The following is a 17,173-nucleotide window of genomic DNA, read 5'->3' on the forward strand; positions in this document are numbered from 1 at the left end:
CATGCCTCCAGTTTTGTGTTTTCTGAGGCTGCATTCATTTCTCTGTACTGTCAAGCTCTGACATGTTTAGGTAGCTGGAGTTGACTGGCAATAGCTAAACATGAAGTACAGAAAGTAAACCATGCTTACTGCTCCAGACTTTGTTCCTTTTGCATTTCCAGTAGCTATTGAGAAATAAGCAGAAAGTTAAGGGTGCTTTCCCAGAGCAGCACTTTTTGGGGAAGAGACATCTAGAAGCTTCAAGCAAACTTGAGAACCAATAGTATCAATGGTCCCTCTTGCTTTATAGATGAGGATGATGTCTGCATTTATGCAGTCCTTTTGGGCTTTTCTCATGCAAATGGCTGACTTTGGATGGTAACAAGCGTGCAGCAGTATCTGCACTCTCGGGGTGCTGTAAGGCTTAGTTAGCTGTTAGGTGCCTCTGTGACAAAGTTAATATCCCGTGAATGCTGGATGTTGCCTGATCTTGATGGTAGTTTTTGCCTCTACCTGTACCTGCAGTGAGGGCTCTTTTTACCCCATTGCTTCTGTTTGTCTCCCCTCTTTATTCTAAGGCTCAATGGTACAAGGGAAGTGAGGTGTGGGTAGAGGTCTGGACATCTGCTTGCAAGGCCATCTCCAAATGCCACTTGAGTGTCTCATTGCAAATGCAAGATTTGGTAGCAGGGGTCGTCCTGTCCTTTGTTATCTGGGTAAAACGTGGGATCCTGGGAGGTCTTATTCACACTGTGTGAGCTGCTGCTTGAATAAAGCTGTTGGGGCAGTTTAAGTCTGCAATGCTTAACTTCAATTAAGTTGTCAAGTTTAGCATTGCTTTAGGCATTAATAGAGTATTACTCTCACTTAAAAATCTGGTTTAGTAATTAACCTCCATTTTATTCTGGAGTTCAGAAGGTGCTCGTTTAGTGCAGCAATTCTAATGTCATGTGAATTAAAACATGAAAGATGTTCAGTAATGAGAAACTGAAACAGGGTAGTGCAGAAATTAGATTATATGCAGTTTACAGGGAGCTGTGCTAGATGCTGAGTTCTTAATGAAAAGCATTTTGAAGGCACTGCCTTACCTCCGCATTTGCATGGTTAAGGAATGTTCTGAATTAAATTGGGAATTAGTAATAGACTTGGGATTTCTGTTCTTGCATGCTGACTTTTTATTGCACTTGCATCTGAAATCTGGACGTTGGATGGCTGTGACAGTACAACTGCCGGAAGGTGTGAGGCATTCACAGAGGCTGGGAGAAAAGTGTATAAAGATGGAGGGACCCCTCATTCAGCTGGGCGATATGGACTAATAACCAAGATACCAGTCTCTGCTGTAATTGAAGGTTGAACCCAAACTCCAATGTATTCTGCTGGGTTTACTGTTGGAGAGAGGCACAGAAGGATGGTACGTGGGAGGACAATTACACCTGCAGGCAGCAGTCACTTCACAAGAATTCTCCTGGCCTTTGCATTTTATCTGATAGTGTTCTTCTTGCTGCTGTGCCTGTATTTTACATCTTGCCACAGCTGTTAACTGTTACAAAGAAAAGCGGTCCCCAGCTTTTCTGGCAAGAGGACTGTTTAACTGCTGTCAGCATTGGAGTGTAACTGTGTGCTGCTGCTTCCCTCCGCAAGAGCAGGGCTGCTATGCAAGGAGAAACAGGTTTGATTTTCCCCAGAAATTGCCAGGCTTATTGCACGTGTGTGTGGCACATACGTGGAGTATGTGCCAACTGGCAAGTCCCATGCTTTTCAGGACTGGACTGCTAGCATCACATCAATTCATATGGTCTGACTTGCCTTTGGATAGAAGGTACAGGCCTTTAGACAGCCCAGAAAACTGCACCAGTTTCTGTGGCCCAGAGGTTTTGGGTGACTACAGGGGTAAAGGGTAGCTTTCCCCTTTTCTTCTGAACGTCGCGTGCACAGAATGTTGTTTGCGCATCTCTTTTGGTCTGGGTATCAGGGACTACGTAAGAGCGCCAATTCAGAACATGAACCAAAGGCATTTGCAAAGCAATACTGTCTATCATGCTTTTGCCCTGTGAGATGCATTCTCATGTCAAAGTGCACTTCTGCCAATTCTTTGATATTGTCTACTCCAGTAGATTTCCTAGACAAAGATGCAGGAGGCTCAGTGGTCACCCAGCCATCTCCTCTGTAGCTTAGATATGTGGAATCACAGACTTTGTCTTTTCTATCATTTGAGTGATTTAAGGGAAAAAATAACCTCTTATCACTTGCCTAGCTACTTTATTTCTCAGGCAGTATTGTGGGGTAAAAGTTCACCTTATGAATACTGGCAGGAGGACTATGCACTATGCGGGGTGTGGTTTTGTGCTACACCTGATCTCCTCTGGCTGCAGGCGGCTGCTGGAAGGTATGGCCGTGCCCATCTCTGCCTTGAGTCTCAGTCTTGCACCTCGTGAAGGAGCTGGCTGCTAAATGGCTGCAGGGAGAGTTGGTTTATCTTGCTGATTCAGTGGAAAAGGACCACACATGCTAAAAAGAGAAATAATTAAAAAGTTTTCCGTCATCTTACAGAATTGACTTGTGCCATGGCCACACAGTTACAAGACCCAGCCCAGGGGAGGACTGGGAACCAGGACTGTGGAAAGGCAGGACTCCTCCTTCCGTAGCAGCTTGCAGTTATGTTGGGTTAGATGCAACATAAAAATCTTACTGCTGACCTTACAAAAACATGGTAAAAGTGATGTGCAAGTTGTTTGGCTGGTGTGTGGTTGGCTTCCTGTATGCAGCTGAATTTTGCTGTTTTAAAAACAGCATTCCAGTAGAAAGTGACAAGTACCATGCTTACAGTTAGTGATATCTTTACCAACGAGTCCAGTTTGATGACGGTATCTGACTGATTCTTAACATACTGAATCTCTTAAATGAATGAGCAGTAACGCAGCAGTCTGGTAATCGGCTAGGACTCTTATCTTGAGCTTTATGCTTACTCCATAAGAACCACATCCCAAATATACTGTCTTGCTGAGGTAATTGTCTTACAGCTCAAGCATAGTTTAGTTAATTCTGTGTAATAATTTACTGATGTCAGCTATAGTGCAGTAGTTATCTGTGTGCAAAGTCCTGGTCCACAGCAAATATGATGTAATGCAGGTTAACGCTAACCTCTTTGACCATTGACTAAGCTAAGCTGTCTTAGTACACATTGGCTATGGTCTAACAGCACACGTGGCTGCTCTCGCTGCTCAGCTGCTGAGTGGTAACTTGTTAAGCCAAGGTATTTTCATCGGCTGCTTGAGTCCTGCCACCATTGAGACCTGGAATCAGTTGTGTCGACTGCAGCTGTAACATCCAAGATGTCCTGTGTTAATTAGTTTTCCGTGGGAGACAGAAAATGTAGATAATGGATGAAACAGGATTAAATTCTTCCAGTGTGTAGCCACTAGTTTGACGGGCTTCACATCTGTGTTAAGTTTCAGAAGACAACATGAAGCTATTATGCAGTTACTACCCACTCCAGGATCTGCACATCAATTAGGAGAGGCTGCTTACTCATGCTCCTCAAAAGTTGTGCCAAAATAGCTATTACATTATGTCAGAGCCCATATTTTCATCCTGAACAATTAATCAGAATATAAACCTTGTTTCTTCTTGGCAGCATTGTATGTAGACCTAGACTTTGATACAAGGTACTTCGGAGCTGTAGTGGTTCAAGAGGGCTCCTCTGAAGTTGGCACGTGTCAGGGAAAATATTATGAAACGTGACATTATTTTTCCAGCAGTTTATCTGAGGAGCTCCAACAACAAAGACCTCTGTAAACAGCTTTTGTTCTGCATGTTATGACTTACTCTACTATAACGCTTAAGATCCCTGCTCAGGACCCAGCATCCCGTGCTGCTGGTAGGTGCTGTGTGAGGATGAAGGAAGGCGGTGGGATGCTTCACAGCAGATCTGCAATCTGAGAATAAGACATGAGAAGCAGATGGCTACAGGGGGAAACAATGAGGCAGAGCTGTCAGCATGATGGGAAGGAGTCCTAGCGCACCCACTGCCTTGCTGCTGTCAAAACCCTGGTCGGCGTCCTGCCCAGGAAAGAGCTCCTGAGACAGACTTGGTGGAGGATGGCAGGGCAGGTGCACTCAGAGGTACCTCTGAGGACATTCATTTGTAAAGAGGACAAAGCGCTGAGTGGATGCTGTTCCAGAAATGTGGCACTACTGGTGATCAAGTTGCAGCATTTCTAATCTAGCTTCTGGAGCTGGTGGTTCTGCATCCCAGCCCTGTCTCCTTAGGTAGTTGATGACCATTCACTAAGGCCCAGAGGTTCACAGTAGCAGAGACTTGGATGGATGTAGGGTCTCGGTTAAGACGTGATATGCCAAGGAAGTGGCATCTGTGGAGAAGTGGCAAAACCTATTGTAATGAAAACAGAAAAATACTGGCTCGACTGATGCTTCTGGTCTTAAACGGAAACCTGGAGGTCTGTTTCTTGATCTTCCAGAATACCATCATGTAAGAGCTGCCTGAGAGTGCTATACGGGAGCTCCTTTTTCCAAAGAAGAGAATAGGCTCAAATGTAATCACATGAATTATTTGTACAGTGCAACACACAACCGTCACACTGATGGGAAGGCTAAGGTTTGATCTGTAATTCTTGATCCTAATTCATGATTTTCTGTCCGTTTTGCCAAATGCCTTGTAATGCAGGGAAAACAATAATTCAGAGAAGATGGCGTACAATAAAAATAGAAGTGCTTGCTCCAACTCCTCCATATGTTAATGGCTGGATTTTCAGGCAAGAGATTCCAGTAAGGTGTGCCAGCAGTCTGAATACCTGCCTCTGCTGTGTCCCTCTTTCCATGAAAAAGCTATTTGGGTTAGAGACAAGGGTGAAGTCACTGGGAGTGTTCGGGTATCTCTGTGAGTTGGATCCAATTGCGTGTGATTATATTAGAAGAAATGAAGTATCATAATTCCTGAGGTACTAGTGAGGTTCTTGCTTTAGGAATCCCATCTCACTTCCATTTTTTTCTTCGTTATTGGAAAATTCATGGCGAGTGAATAAACTTGTCGCTTTGGAGGCCATCTGGAAATGGCTAGAGCAGGCTAAATTATACATGTATCTGATAAAAACTTTACAAGGACCCTTTCTCTAGGGAGAGGGGGGATGGAGGCCTGGAAAAAAGATTTAATGGGAAGAACAGGCAAAGAGATTGAGTTCAAAAAATACAAAATTATGGTAATGTTTTCATTCAGAGAATTTTGATTATGATTGAATGCAAATGCTGAAACATTTAAGTGGTACCTAGCCAGTGGCTGTTCTCTTGGTTTATTCTGTCCCCTACCAGGTGATGTATATAACTTCAAGATGCAGATCACCTTGCTATCGTTTGACATGATTAACCTGTGTTAAAATAAAACTAAATACATGCAGTGCAATGATAGAGGTCTGCACCTGGAATTTGGGTACCAGTTGGCCGAGCTCTGGCAGGTTGGATGTCTAACTCCTTCTTTCTCTAGTTATTTCAAAACCAGGAACAACTCATCAAAGCCTGGGCTAATGAATCATTGCAAATGCTCGATGTGTTGGCAGCTACATGCCACCCAGCTTCACACTCTGTTCTGCTGCCATAATTTTAAGAAACTATTGGAACAGTGCCCTCCCCCCACCCCCCAAAAAAAAAAGTATATCCAAAGATCTGGGAACTAATATATGCAACCCTCCCCCAGTTTATTTGTACCAAGCTGTTTGGGTAGGCCTTCATGCTAGTTCTAGCTGCAGAGCAGGTTTTAGTCAGGAAATCAAAAGCTTGGATATCATTTACTCTGAGTAGATAAATGAGCCAGTTAATCCAGAATTGATGAAAAAAGTTCATCTGAGTTGGGAGAACTCAGTTAAAGACGTCAAAATCTCCTGAGTCCATAAGCAAGAGCTATATGATGCTTTGCTTTAAATGGGTTATTAGTCATTATCCTGTCAATCATATTTATTAGTTTGATTTAGTGTTGATTTAGAGGTGTCTCATGCCAAGCTGTGTTCATCTTCGTGTGTACAGGAGGGTTGTTTATTTTCCTGATGTATTAGTTCAGTTAGATTAGCTGAAATCTGTACTTCCATCAACTATTTGTCATATTTCATTTGACTCACAAAGTCCACATCATGATGTTCTTCAGTGTATGTGTTAAAACAACTTAGTGCAATACTTGTAAAAAGGCTGCCTGGCTTTGGGGGAGCAGAGGTCTTGTGAGGGGGACCTGCTCCCCTCCATTTGCCTGAGGGGTCATTGCGTAGTATTTGTGCTTTCAGTAGTGAAGAAATGGAGAGTTATGAAGGTGAATCTCCTGACCAGGTACTTGATGGACCTTCAGTTTCTCACCCCCACCTCGGCCCTTTGCTGTCTGAAGCAGACCACAAGTCACATTGCAGGTGAGCCTGGCCAGAGGAAGAGTTTCCATTTTACGGAGACGTGAAGTCAGGGACGGTCTTTTATCTGGAAGTCGTGAATCAGGCCTTTCCTTCAAATCCAGAGCAACAGTCCCCTTCTCCAAGAACTTAAAACCTTTTCCAGTATTTGAAAAGTTGCCTGGTTGCCCATGCTAGCACTCCTGCCTCTTCCTTTTTCTCCATTTCTGCAGCATCAGGAAGAAAAAATAAATCTGTAATCCAAGTAATATTCTAAATATAGAAGTGCTAGTTTACAAATGAGAAATCTTTCTGGTGGCTTCAAAATGGGTTTTGTAATAAAAGGAAATGTATTTGACACTGCCAGAATTTACAGTCCCACCAGAGGCTTGTGAAATAACTGCTATACCAAACATCCTGGGCTGTAATGGAGCTTGTTGACACGTACGGGTTACTGAAGGGTATTTCTGGCTGTTGCCATGAGGATGGGTTAGCAGGAAAAAAAATACTTTCTTTGCGACTACTGTAGGGCCCTGTCTGTACCGTCAGCTTTTAAAAAGAGCTTGTTAATAAAAGGTGATTAAAGAGGTCTTTCAAAACACGTACCAGAATATGGCCCCTGAGAGTCAGGAGGACGAGACTATGAGTAAGTCTGTTGTAAGTGGTACAGACTAATACTGGTTTTGGCTGTTCAACCGATTAGAAAACTGTTTTGCTGGAGTTCCTGCAACTTGCAGGATTTTCTTGTGTGGTGGTGTTGTTTTTTTTCTTTTCACTTATTTTGTTTTTCTTTCTCCAAAATCCTTTTAGGCCTTGACCTCTCTACAGCTACTCTACAAGTAAAGGTCCCAGTTATTCCAAGGTGGGATAATGACTTTTTAATGTGGTTGCTTATAAAGTAAGTGTTGCAGGAAGGTGGTGTAGTGGTCTGCAGGTGATGTCAAACACAGAGGCTACTCTCAGCCATTTGGTGAGGTTTCAGCTATGGATTTAGAGGTAAAGTTTTCCCTGCTTGCTATTTAATTTTTTTTCACTAGGACTCAGCATAGTATGTGAATGGTCTTACTGCCTTTGACAGTACTTTATTTGTAGCAACTATTTATAGGTGCATCCAGGGGTCCAGTTCTGTTTGGTACATAGAGGCATAACCATAAAGAAGTACATTAGAAGGAGTGTACTTTGCCATGATTTCCGCTTGGTCTAACTTTGGAGAAACTGAAGAGGGAGAGGGGGAGAGAGGCAGCTTCTGCCTGCTTCTTGTAGTGTCCAAAAATAAAATCCTATGGGAGAACTTGAAAAAAGTATAATACCGTATGCTTGAAAGCAACAGTTCTCTTACTGAAAGTTAGTTTTCAGATTGAATAAGACAGTTAAAAGAAGTATTGAAGTTTGATCAGTGCAATTGTCTTTTAAAATGAGAAACTGGGGCTCTGATGCGTCATTCTGCCTTCAGACCAAGTTTCCCATCTCATTCACTGCCACACACACGAGGCTTGTGCCATATTATTTTCGTCTGCAGGTTTCTTAAGGCTTTTACTGCTTGTCTGTGAGTCTTACGTTGCCTGCGTGAGGGGAGCAGAAAATGGAACTTTGTGGTACACTGAACATTAAGGATTTGCTTGAATCCTAGAATGGTTTGGGTTGGAAGGGACCTTAAAGATCACCTAGTTCCAACCCCGCTGCCCTGGGCAGGGACACCTCCCACCAGACCAGGCTGCTCCAAGCCCATCCAGCCTGGCCTCGAACCCCTCCAGGGATGGGGTAGCTACAGCTTCTCTGGGCAATGTTTCGCTTAAAAATGTTAAATGTTTCGCTTAAGATGGGTTCCCCATGCTGAGTGACAGGGGTTTAGCCAGCAGGAACCCAGTTTTAAAGCCATGGTTTTCAGCCACGTTTAGGCCTGTGGCTCTGTGTAACCCGTTTCTGTGGGAGATTGGGCTTTGCTTTGCCTTTTGCTGTGCTTCTAACTTGTGGGCTTCTGATGCCTAACACACCACTGGCTGTTGTCTGAGCTGGGGACCACTGCTCCAGGCTCTGCTTTCTCTCAGTACACAGTGAAAATACCTCCATGAGCTCTCAGAGATGTTTCAGGTTACATAAAACAGAATTTAAAATAGTATCTTTTTCACAACATTTGGAGCACGTGTTCGTGAATATAAATTTTTCAGCGCAGTGCCAGCAGAGTTAGTTTAACAGATGCAGAACTCTGTTACTAAGAATAGTTTCTGCAGTTATCTCCCCACACAAATTTTCTCCTTGGGCATTTGCAATGTGCTTATCAACACTGCAGAAGATCATATACATGTTCAGTTTTTTTGCAGAAAATAGTCTCCAAGCTTTCTGCTTTCAGAAGCTATTGAAAACATGCTCTTCTGAAGCCACGCTGAGTTTCAACTGATGAATCAGAATTCTGCATGGAAGGATTTGGGTACAAACACAATAAGGAAATTTAGCAATATCTTTTATATTCTTTTTTTTCTTTATTCTTGCTTTCCCTTGGTAAACAGCAACACTTGCTGGCAAGAATGGGAATAACAGATCTATCTGCTTATTTTCAGTTGTTGGATTCATGTTTGTTAGTCATCCATCTCTTTTCCAGCTGTTACCCAGTGGAGAATTTACTTGGTGGGGAGGAAGATATATAATGTCTTGGCATAAGATGCAGACTCCTTCCTAATAACGTTAAGGCCATAAGAGCACCTGAAGTCAAATCTGGATTTTATTCGTTTGAATGAAACCTGAATTCTCAGTTTTCCCACCAAAAGAAACAAAGTGCTGTCGTGAGTTAGGGAAACAGAATTTGGTCCCCAGTTAGCACACAAAATTGTGTTTAAACAAGAAAGAAAGTTAATTGAAGGTTGTCTGTTCCTCATTTGCTGGGCAGCAGAACTTTTGTAGGGTGTGAAACTGTGGTTATTAGCCATAGTTAATGGAGATTGTCTCATTCATTACCATACGCTGTTAAGAGTAACTGTTGGTTACTCTCTGTTCAAGCGACGCTTGTGTTGACAGTGATGTCAGGAGATTTGCTTCATTTAAAAAAAACAAAGACCTGGGCTTGGTATATTAGTAGTCATTGAAGGTGAACATAAAAGAAATACAATAGGAGCAACATACTGAAACATACGCAGTTTGTAAGGTAGTTGAGTGCTTAGTTCCTTTTGTTATCAAACAGAAGTTAAGTGCCCGCATACAATAAAAATACGGCCTGGAGAAAAGAAAGGGTGAAAACTAGCAAAAAGACTTTGGGTCTGCTAAAGTAAAGCCAAAAAGCGAATAATAATAAAATAAATAAATAACTGATTTTAGTGAAGAGTAGAGGAGCTAACTTGGTTTGCCCTGCTGTCCTTTCTGGGTCCCGTTAAGTCTGGCAGGTGGCAATGGAATGTGGAGGTTCTGCATTAGGTGTGACCGCTGTGGAATTACTTGTCTTCTCTCTGCTTTGATGTCCAGTAACTTATCAATGGATATAGTTTTAAATAAATGTTGGTGTTGCGGTTTTGTGTCTTTGTATTTTTGTGCGTATTTTAGGTTATGTTTTTAGATTGCATTGTTTCTTGTGCATGGGACAACACAGTCCTAAATATTTGGATAATTTTAAAAAAAGTGTGAGTTTCTGTAAAAGTATGTGGAATAAGATGTATTGCTTTGCTCAGGAAAGAGAACGCTTTGTATGTGACATAATTCTCCTGTAAACATCACTGCTGCTGCATTGATGCTCTGGGATTGGCAGAGCTGCATGTGCTCGGCTAACTCTAAGGCAAGAGAGGGTCTGCTGGAGTGAAGGCAACTCTCCATGCTTTGGGAATAGCAGGGAATAAGCTTCCCTGCTGACTGGCTCTTGTCATTTCTTTTAATGTACTTGATAATAGCTGTTGTGAAGGATGGGTGGCATTGATGTTGGTGGTCTGTAGTGGCAGTTCTCATCTTCCTAATCCGGGGTTGAGTTCATTGGCATCGCCAGCTGTGGTAGGTGCAGCCTCCCTGGGTGTCGTCCCCTCCCCACCCCTGTGGTTTCATAGAGATCTGGTGTGGGTTTTTTTTCAGCAGTTTAAAACTTTTTCCAAAGGTGGCATTTCTCTTACTCGGTTTATACAGGCTGCAACAACATTGGCCGTGCAAGCATTTCTTAAACAAGGGGTGGGGGAAAAATCTGTGCTGGAGTATTCACAAGATTTCCTAAACTTGGAGCTACCACCCCAAGTCTGGCTCTAAGAATTACAGCCCCTTTCCCCACCTAACGACTGCCAACGTGCAAATCTACCTCTCTAGCACAGGTTCATCTCCTAAGTCATTTTAAAAAGTGGTGTTGGGAGAAGAAAACCTATCTGGGCCAAGGAGCCTGGAGCCCGCTGGTGCATACTTTGCTTGTGCATACCTGGGGCAAAACTGATTCCTGAAACTCTGTAGGACTTCCCCCTTGAAACAGAGAGTATAGGAATATTGGGAGGCAAAGGAAAGCTTGGGATTTTCCGTATTCTTCTGCTTAATTTAGAACGGTGATTCAGACAGCAAAGGGAGATGGTTTATCTGTTCAGTTATGGTATAGGCGTTGCCTCTTCTTGTGCCAAATACCTTTGAGGATGGGAAGAAACCACATGGTCCTTCTTAAAACCTGAGAAGAATTTAGATCGTTAAAAAGTAATAAACTTGTAGATTTTGAGTCTGCTGAGCCTCTGCTGCCATTTACACCTTGTAGAAGAGGGTAGGGATAATAATATGAGTTCAGGAAAAAAGCCTTTACTCAATGAGTATGCTATTGTTTAAGGACGCCTCTTCTTCTATTTCTGATTTATCTGGGTAACTTGATATTTTCTGTCTCTTGGAGAGGCTACTGTGTGTGGCTTTGTCCTGCCAGCAGCTGCGGTAGCCTGTAATGATCGAGTGCTGTGTGCTGTAGGTCTGAGATAAGTGTTGGAAATCTGACTGTTTATTTCTGAAACATGATACAAATGTAATAACTTCTGAGTATCAGCTATAGATTAGCAAATTCTTGGTGAGTCATACATTCCCCTTACAGCTTTTTTTTCTTTAGCATGTCATAAACATTTAGGAAAGCTCATTCATCCCAGGTAGGCGTGAAATCAATCTTTGATGCATGGGATTGTGACTCAGGGAGTGGAAACAAAAAGGCCACTTGGTGTAATGTCTGCTGCTATCCTCTTGCCAAATGCCTCGAGCAGAGGGGGAAATCTCCTCTGCTGTAGTTTGTTTGGAAGATGCTTTGAAGATTATGGATCTCTTCAATATAGTGTACACCAATTAAATGTGATTAGGAGTGTTGTAGGTAATAGCTCTGCTATGAGGATGAAAAGAAGATGAGAAAGATGAATAGCACAGGATATGAAGGTATTGGCTGGATGCGTGAGGGAAGGCAATGGGGTATTGGGAGTCTTGGGGAACAAGGCAGCAGGAACCCGTGAGACAGTCCAGACTGGCAGGAGCTTTGTCCGGAGGGTTGTCTAGGGCAGGCGGCAGGAACTGGCTGGGAGCTGACATCAAGGTGAGTTTCTGCTTAATCTTCTTGTTCTATCTGCTGGCCCTCTTGTTGTATATGTGCCTTTGGCAGTTCGTATAGAGTAAGTGGGAATACCTCTCTAGAAGACCCTTTGGTCTCTTATGCAGCATGGCGGGGAGCTCAGAGTCTTCAGTCTCTGTCTCTTGTCCATTCTTTCTTGCTAGAAATTAAGTATGTCAAATATATCCTTAGCTGTGAGAACTTGCCTTATCCTTTCACATCCATCTTCCGTCCCCCAGAACCCAGCAGTTCCACCAGGCTCCCCATCCTTGTTTCCCATACTTGCTCATCCATCCTGGAAAGGTTTTTGTCTGTTGGTAAAGTTAACTGGCTGCCGTAATATCATATGTGTCCTTCACCTTCTCTCTTCCCACCTGAAAGTCACTGTTGTAGATTTGTCTTGTGGTACAGCACATCTGCTTCTCCTTATGGAAGCTTTTGCTGTGTGCTCATCCACCTTCTCTAACAGAGCACTATTTCACGATCATTATCCTCGTGAGCCTTTTAAAATGGTCTTATTAATAAATAAGTAAGTTGAGAGACTGGCAGTGAGTTGGTGTCATGTTTTTAGGGCTGTCTTGGTGGCACACAGGAACCTCTGGGGTGTTCCCAGTGGATGACACCCACTCTGGTGCTTGCTATCACAGGGACAGATTATAACCACCTTCTTGCACCCTGGCAGCGTAGGGCTGATGGAGCAGCTTTCAGGGTGCTCCTGCGTGCTGTGTGTGTTTGAGCAGCGTTGATGTTCCTGTAATTTGCACTGGGTGGACAAACAGGCTGCTTATTGCTCCTGTGATTGCCCAGGAAATGTTCTGTCGACTCCACCCTTTTTCCTGATGTGTAGCACTTCCCTCTGATCCAGTGTGGAGCTAAACTGGAGCGGAACAGAGAACTGGGTGAGTCATCTCACAAAGCTTTTACAGCAGGTGTCTCACTGAGTCTGCTTACCTTGCTTTCTTTTCTCTTGTGAGTCTTTTTCTGCCCCATCTCTTCATTTTCTTTGGGTTGTCTTTGATGAGATGCTCTTAATAGAAACAGTCTTGTTAGCTCAATTTTTCCATCTGTCTCCGTCTTCTGTTCTTTCCCCCGAGATATTCAGCTTGCCAGCACAGGGGGTAAATTGGCAGGTAAAGATGATCTTGAGATGCTTTCTGCTACAACACTTCTTCATGGCAGCATTACATAAAATCAACTTCGCTTATAGAAAATGAAGGGGAAGTTTCAGCAGAGCAGCACCTGGGGAGGAAGGAGAGGGAAGACTAGCAGCTACAATGCTGTTTCAAGTAAAACGTTCTGCCTGTTGGCTTTGTTGTATCAAAATGAGTTGACCATTAACTTTAGTATGGAAAAATTATTTCTCCTTCCTGAGTATTTGTCCTTCTTTCAAAGGGAAGAAGAGATCCATGGTAGGAATTGGTTGTTTGTTTATTATCATTATTAAAAAAAGACAAACCGGCCCCTTTGGCTGGGATCTGTTGTAAGGACTGCTGCTGTCTCCTGGCACGCTTTTGTCTGGCCCTCCCGTGTCTGACTTCTGTAATAAGTTCTTCAGGACGTGAGTGGTCATGTTTGCTATTTATGTGGTGCGGTTTGGACAAGATGCCGATCAATGTTGACTGCTCCTGTGTGCTGTGGCAGTGGTATATGTGTGGCCCTTAGAGACTTGGCATATATATGAGTGAATGTGCATGACCCCATAATATGCTAATTTATGGAGGAGGGAAATGTATAAAAAGCTTGTGACTTCGATAAATAAGCTGTTTTCAGGTAGAGGGACAGAGCAATCCCCCCCACAGTGGGTAAAATAAGCAATATACTGTTGAATGGAATGTAGCGTAATAGAAGCCTCTGGGTATGGGTTACTGTCCGTTGGAATCGCGGAAGCAAGTCTTTCAACAGCTGGTTTGTTTAATGCTTTCAAATGTAATTGTAACTTGTAATGCAGATGGGCAAAATCTTTACCCGTTTAAACAATTATTTTTTTTCAAATGTGTAGAGTGGAGTAAATGAATACTTTTGATCTTCATCTTTTTTTTATCTACTCTGAAAGAAGAAAGCTGTAATAAGATGCCTCCATTAAGTCCATTTTGACTACAGCCACTCTTCAGCTCTTCCATCACTGGGAGAAATGTTGTATGGTTTCTTTTTACACTGTAAATATTTAAGGAGAACATAACTTCTTGGTGGAAACGGTCTAATTAAAAATATTAGGAGCTGTGTTTATTTATAAGATGTATGAATAATTATTACTCAAAGTCTGAGTATTATTTTCTTGGGAAGTCCCTCATTAGAAACTCTGCATCATCCAGGGTGAACTGGACTGTTACTTAACTAGTTTTGGTTCACATCTGGGCAGAGATGTAAAGAAAAACTGCAGAGGCAAATACAACACGTTGTGAATAAGAAAGCAAATCTTACAGCATCCCAGATACTTTTCATAATTATTTTTCTTGTTGTCTGGAACTTAAGCACAGCCAATGCTTAGCCGCTTGTACAGTGAAATGTTAAGTTTATGGAATATTGTTCTGGGTGGTGCTGGGAGGGAGGGAGGGAGAGAGAAGTCAGGGAGGAAGGTGTGTGCTTCCCCCCCGCCCCCACCGTAATGCCAGCACTGCTGGAGATCTCTAAGCCTGCCATGTACCTTCTACCAGGCTGCATACCCTCGGTGCAGCTCTGCTTGGGTTATACATACAAGTATTTGGCATCTCCATTTTCTTCAGAGCAGGGACTGTTGTTTGTGCCTGGACAACAGTGGCTGTGTTTCCTAATTCAAAAAACGCCTTATAGAAGAGGCCTTTATCATCATTCCTCCTTTGCAAATGTGCAAATAGAAACAGAAAAGGGAGCAGCTTCCCCTCAGGTGGTGTAGATGCACAGCAGTCAGGATAAGAGCCCTCGTCCTTGCCAAGTCCTATAGTTAACTTCATCTGATGTCAGCATCACCAAGCAAAACTCTCTTGTGAGCTTCTGAAAATAAGAGTTTATTACAAAATATTGCAGAACATAAACAACTCTCCCCTCTGTGCAGACAGAGCTAGCTTAGTTGCAATTACTGATAATCACTGCCTTAAGCTACTGGCCATGATATTCTTTGACATAGGAATAGCTCAATAGTCAGTGCTGGCGCTGTAGGGTTGGAGACACATGGCAGACAATAATAACACATACAACAGGCTACTTCTTATCCATCAGGTTACTGGAAAAGGAGGTTTCTGCATTGTCTGCTCATGGCCAGGGCTGGGAAGTGTTCTCCTGCATGGTCCCACACACTGGGAGTGAACTCTGACCAGCTCACTTCTTGAAGTTGTCGTTTAGTTTTTGTTACACAACACTTGTAGCTTTGACTTTTCCTTAAACAGAACAAAACCAAAAGCTTTTGGGGTTTTTTGTTCTTATTTTCTCAATTCTTCAATGGTCTCTTTTTTTAAACTTCTCTTTTTTTTTTTTGAGAGCTGATGCTGTTCTTCTTAGGCCCATAAATATGCATCTCTTGCTCCATCTGTCTTTTTACCGCACACACCAGATGAGTATTCCGCCATCCTTACTACGATGGTACTCAGTCACACTCTCCACACTTTTCTGGCCCTGTCTTTCCTTGTCTTCCCTCACCTGCCCTGATTCCTGGCTCCTACCTTTCTCATGTGGTCTCCGCCTGTGCCGTATCCCTTGGGATTGTTCCATGCATGCCGACTGTTGTCCTGGCACCACCTGCTCTGCATCTTGCTTTTCTTGCATTTTCCTTTGCCCTCTTCACCTAAAGGAGAAGGCCTCTTGTACTCCTTTCTTTTGATGCAAAGACTTCTACTTTATTCTCCCCTCTGTCCTCTCCCTGTACCATTGAAGACTAAATGAAATATGTGTACCTTCCTGTTTAATAGCCAGATCTTGATTCTTAGTATTTTCACAGTACAGTGAAATCCCAGCTACACTTCTGTACTTCATAGTTTTTTGTACAGCACAAATCTAAGGATGATACCCATAACTCTCTTGTTTTGTGAACTTGCTTAGCTTGGATAGGATAAGAAAGTAATAGATACAGAAACAACGAATGGTAATATTAGTTACAGATACAGGTTGCAGGGAAAGGAGAGCCCACTTTCGAGGTAAGAATTTTTGTGCTGTAAGGATTTTGCAAACTGGACATTCCTGAGGCCAGTGTAGGGTGGGAGAGCATGCACTCATGCAGGACAAGAATTTTGCATTCAGGAGAGAGCGAGGAGTTGTTCTTATCTCTCTGCCTCTCTTTTGCTTTTTATCCTCTGTCTGACTATCCATTAATTCTTATGTCTGTGCTCCAAACCAGCCATAATGTGCGCTTTGTAGCTTACATCTCACTGTGATTTATTTGTGGCTGTTTACTCAGAATTGTTTGCTTCTGTGGCTGGTAGTGGGGTAACTAGATTTTAGCATCAAAGGCTGCACTGCCTGACATTGGTGATGTTAAAGTCTCGCTATTCTCCTGTCATGGATGTGGAGGAATTCAGATGTGGTGACTTGATTGAGCATGTTCCTATCATACAATAAAGGAAAACTTGACAACTGAATTGGAAGTGATGGCTTGATTGCGTTAGGACTTTTCTGCTGATAAATGATTAATTATTTCTTGTGTCCCCCATGCCCCTCCTCCCCAAAACTAATCAAATTTAAGCAGAGTTGGCTTTGCATCTAAGAACTGGGCTTCTGCAAAATGTAGCAAAACGCAATCAATTAATATTTTTATGGTTCAATTATTAGTTCATAAGAAATCTCAATTTTTCCACAATAGTGGCATTTTTCTTGGTTTATGCAACCAATGGTATGTGAAAAATCTCTGCGTTGCTAATGATGATCCATCTGTTGACATGCTACTAGAACAGCAGTGCACGTAACGGCATTTTATGTTTGGTCAACCATTAGGCAACCATTTTCTTACAATTTGGTAGTTTTGTTTCATTGTGTGAGAAAGTAGATGTTAAAACTGGTAGACCTGGAATATAACTGTGCTGACCTCACAGGAGAGAAATGGCTTTGTCCAGTGTCCCATCTGTCGTCTTGACCTGCTTCTGTCTTTTGTGAGAAATACCAAAACAAAAAAAGGTGTATTTTGGAGCTTGGTGGTGGTCTGAGCGGTGCTACGTGTGAGCACCTGGAATGAAGAATTTGTCTGCTAAAAGCGTATGTTTTCCTCCTCCAAGTGTTTCTGTTGTTCTAATGAAGTGGTCTCCTTATAAACTCTTGAATTGCTCATATCCTGTGATCATCATGGCTGCAAGAACATCACTTTTTGTTACTACAAGAATATAACTTTTGATGT

At 42.7% G+C, this 17,173-nt stretch overlaps 1 protein-coding gene across 3 annotated transcripts in view; it reads left to right on the top strand.

Moving 5' to 3' along the window:
* The window catches only part of MITF (melanocyte inducing transcription factor), a 107,852-nt gene that overhangs the window by 15,652 nt on the left and 75,027 nt on the right, over positions 1–17,173 (top strand). The window contains exon 1 of one of the 3 annotated variants that reach the window (XM_074602251.1): positions 11,767–11,862. The exons of the other annotated variants lie outside the window; for them this stretch is intronic. The gene's annotated coding sequence lies outside the window, so the exon portion shown is untranslated. Of the gene's footprint in view, positions 1–11,766; positions 11,863–17,173 lie in introns of those variants that run through there. 3 annotated transcript variants of the gene reach the window in all.

This window comes from Larus michahellis, chromosome 10 (genome assembly GCF_964199755.1).
Source record: "Larus michahellis chromosome 10, bLarMic1.1, whole genome shotgun sequence".
NCBI lineage: Eukaryota > Metazoa > Chordata > Aves > Charadriiformes > Laridae > Larus > Larus michahellis.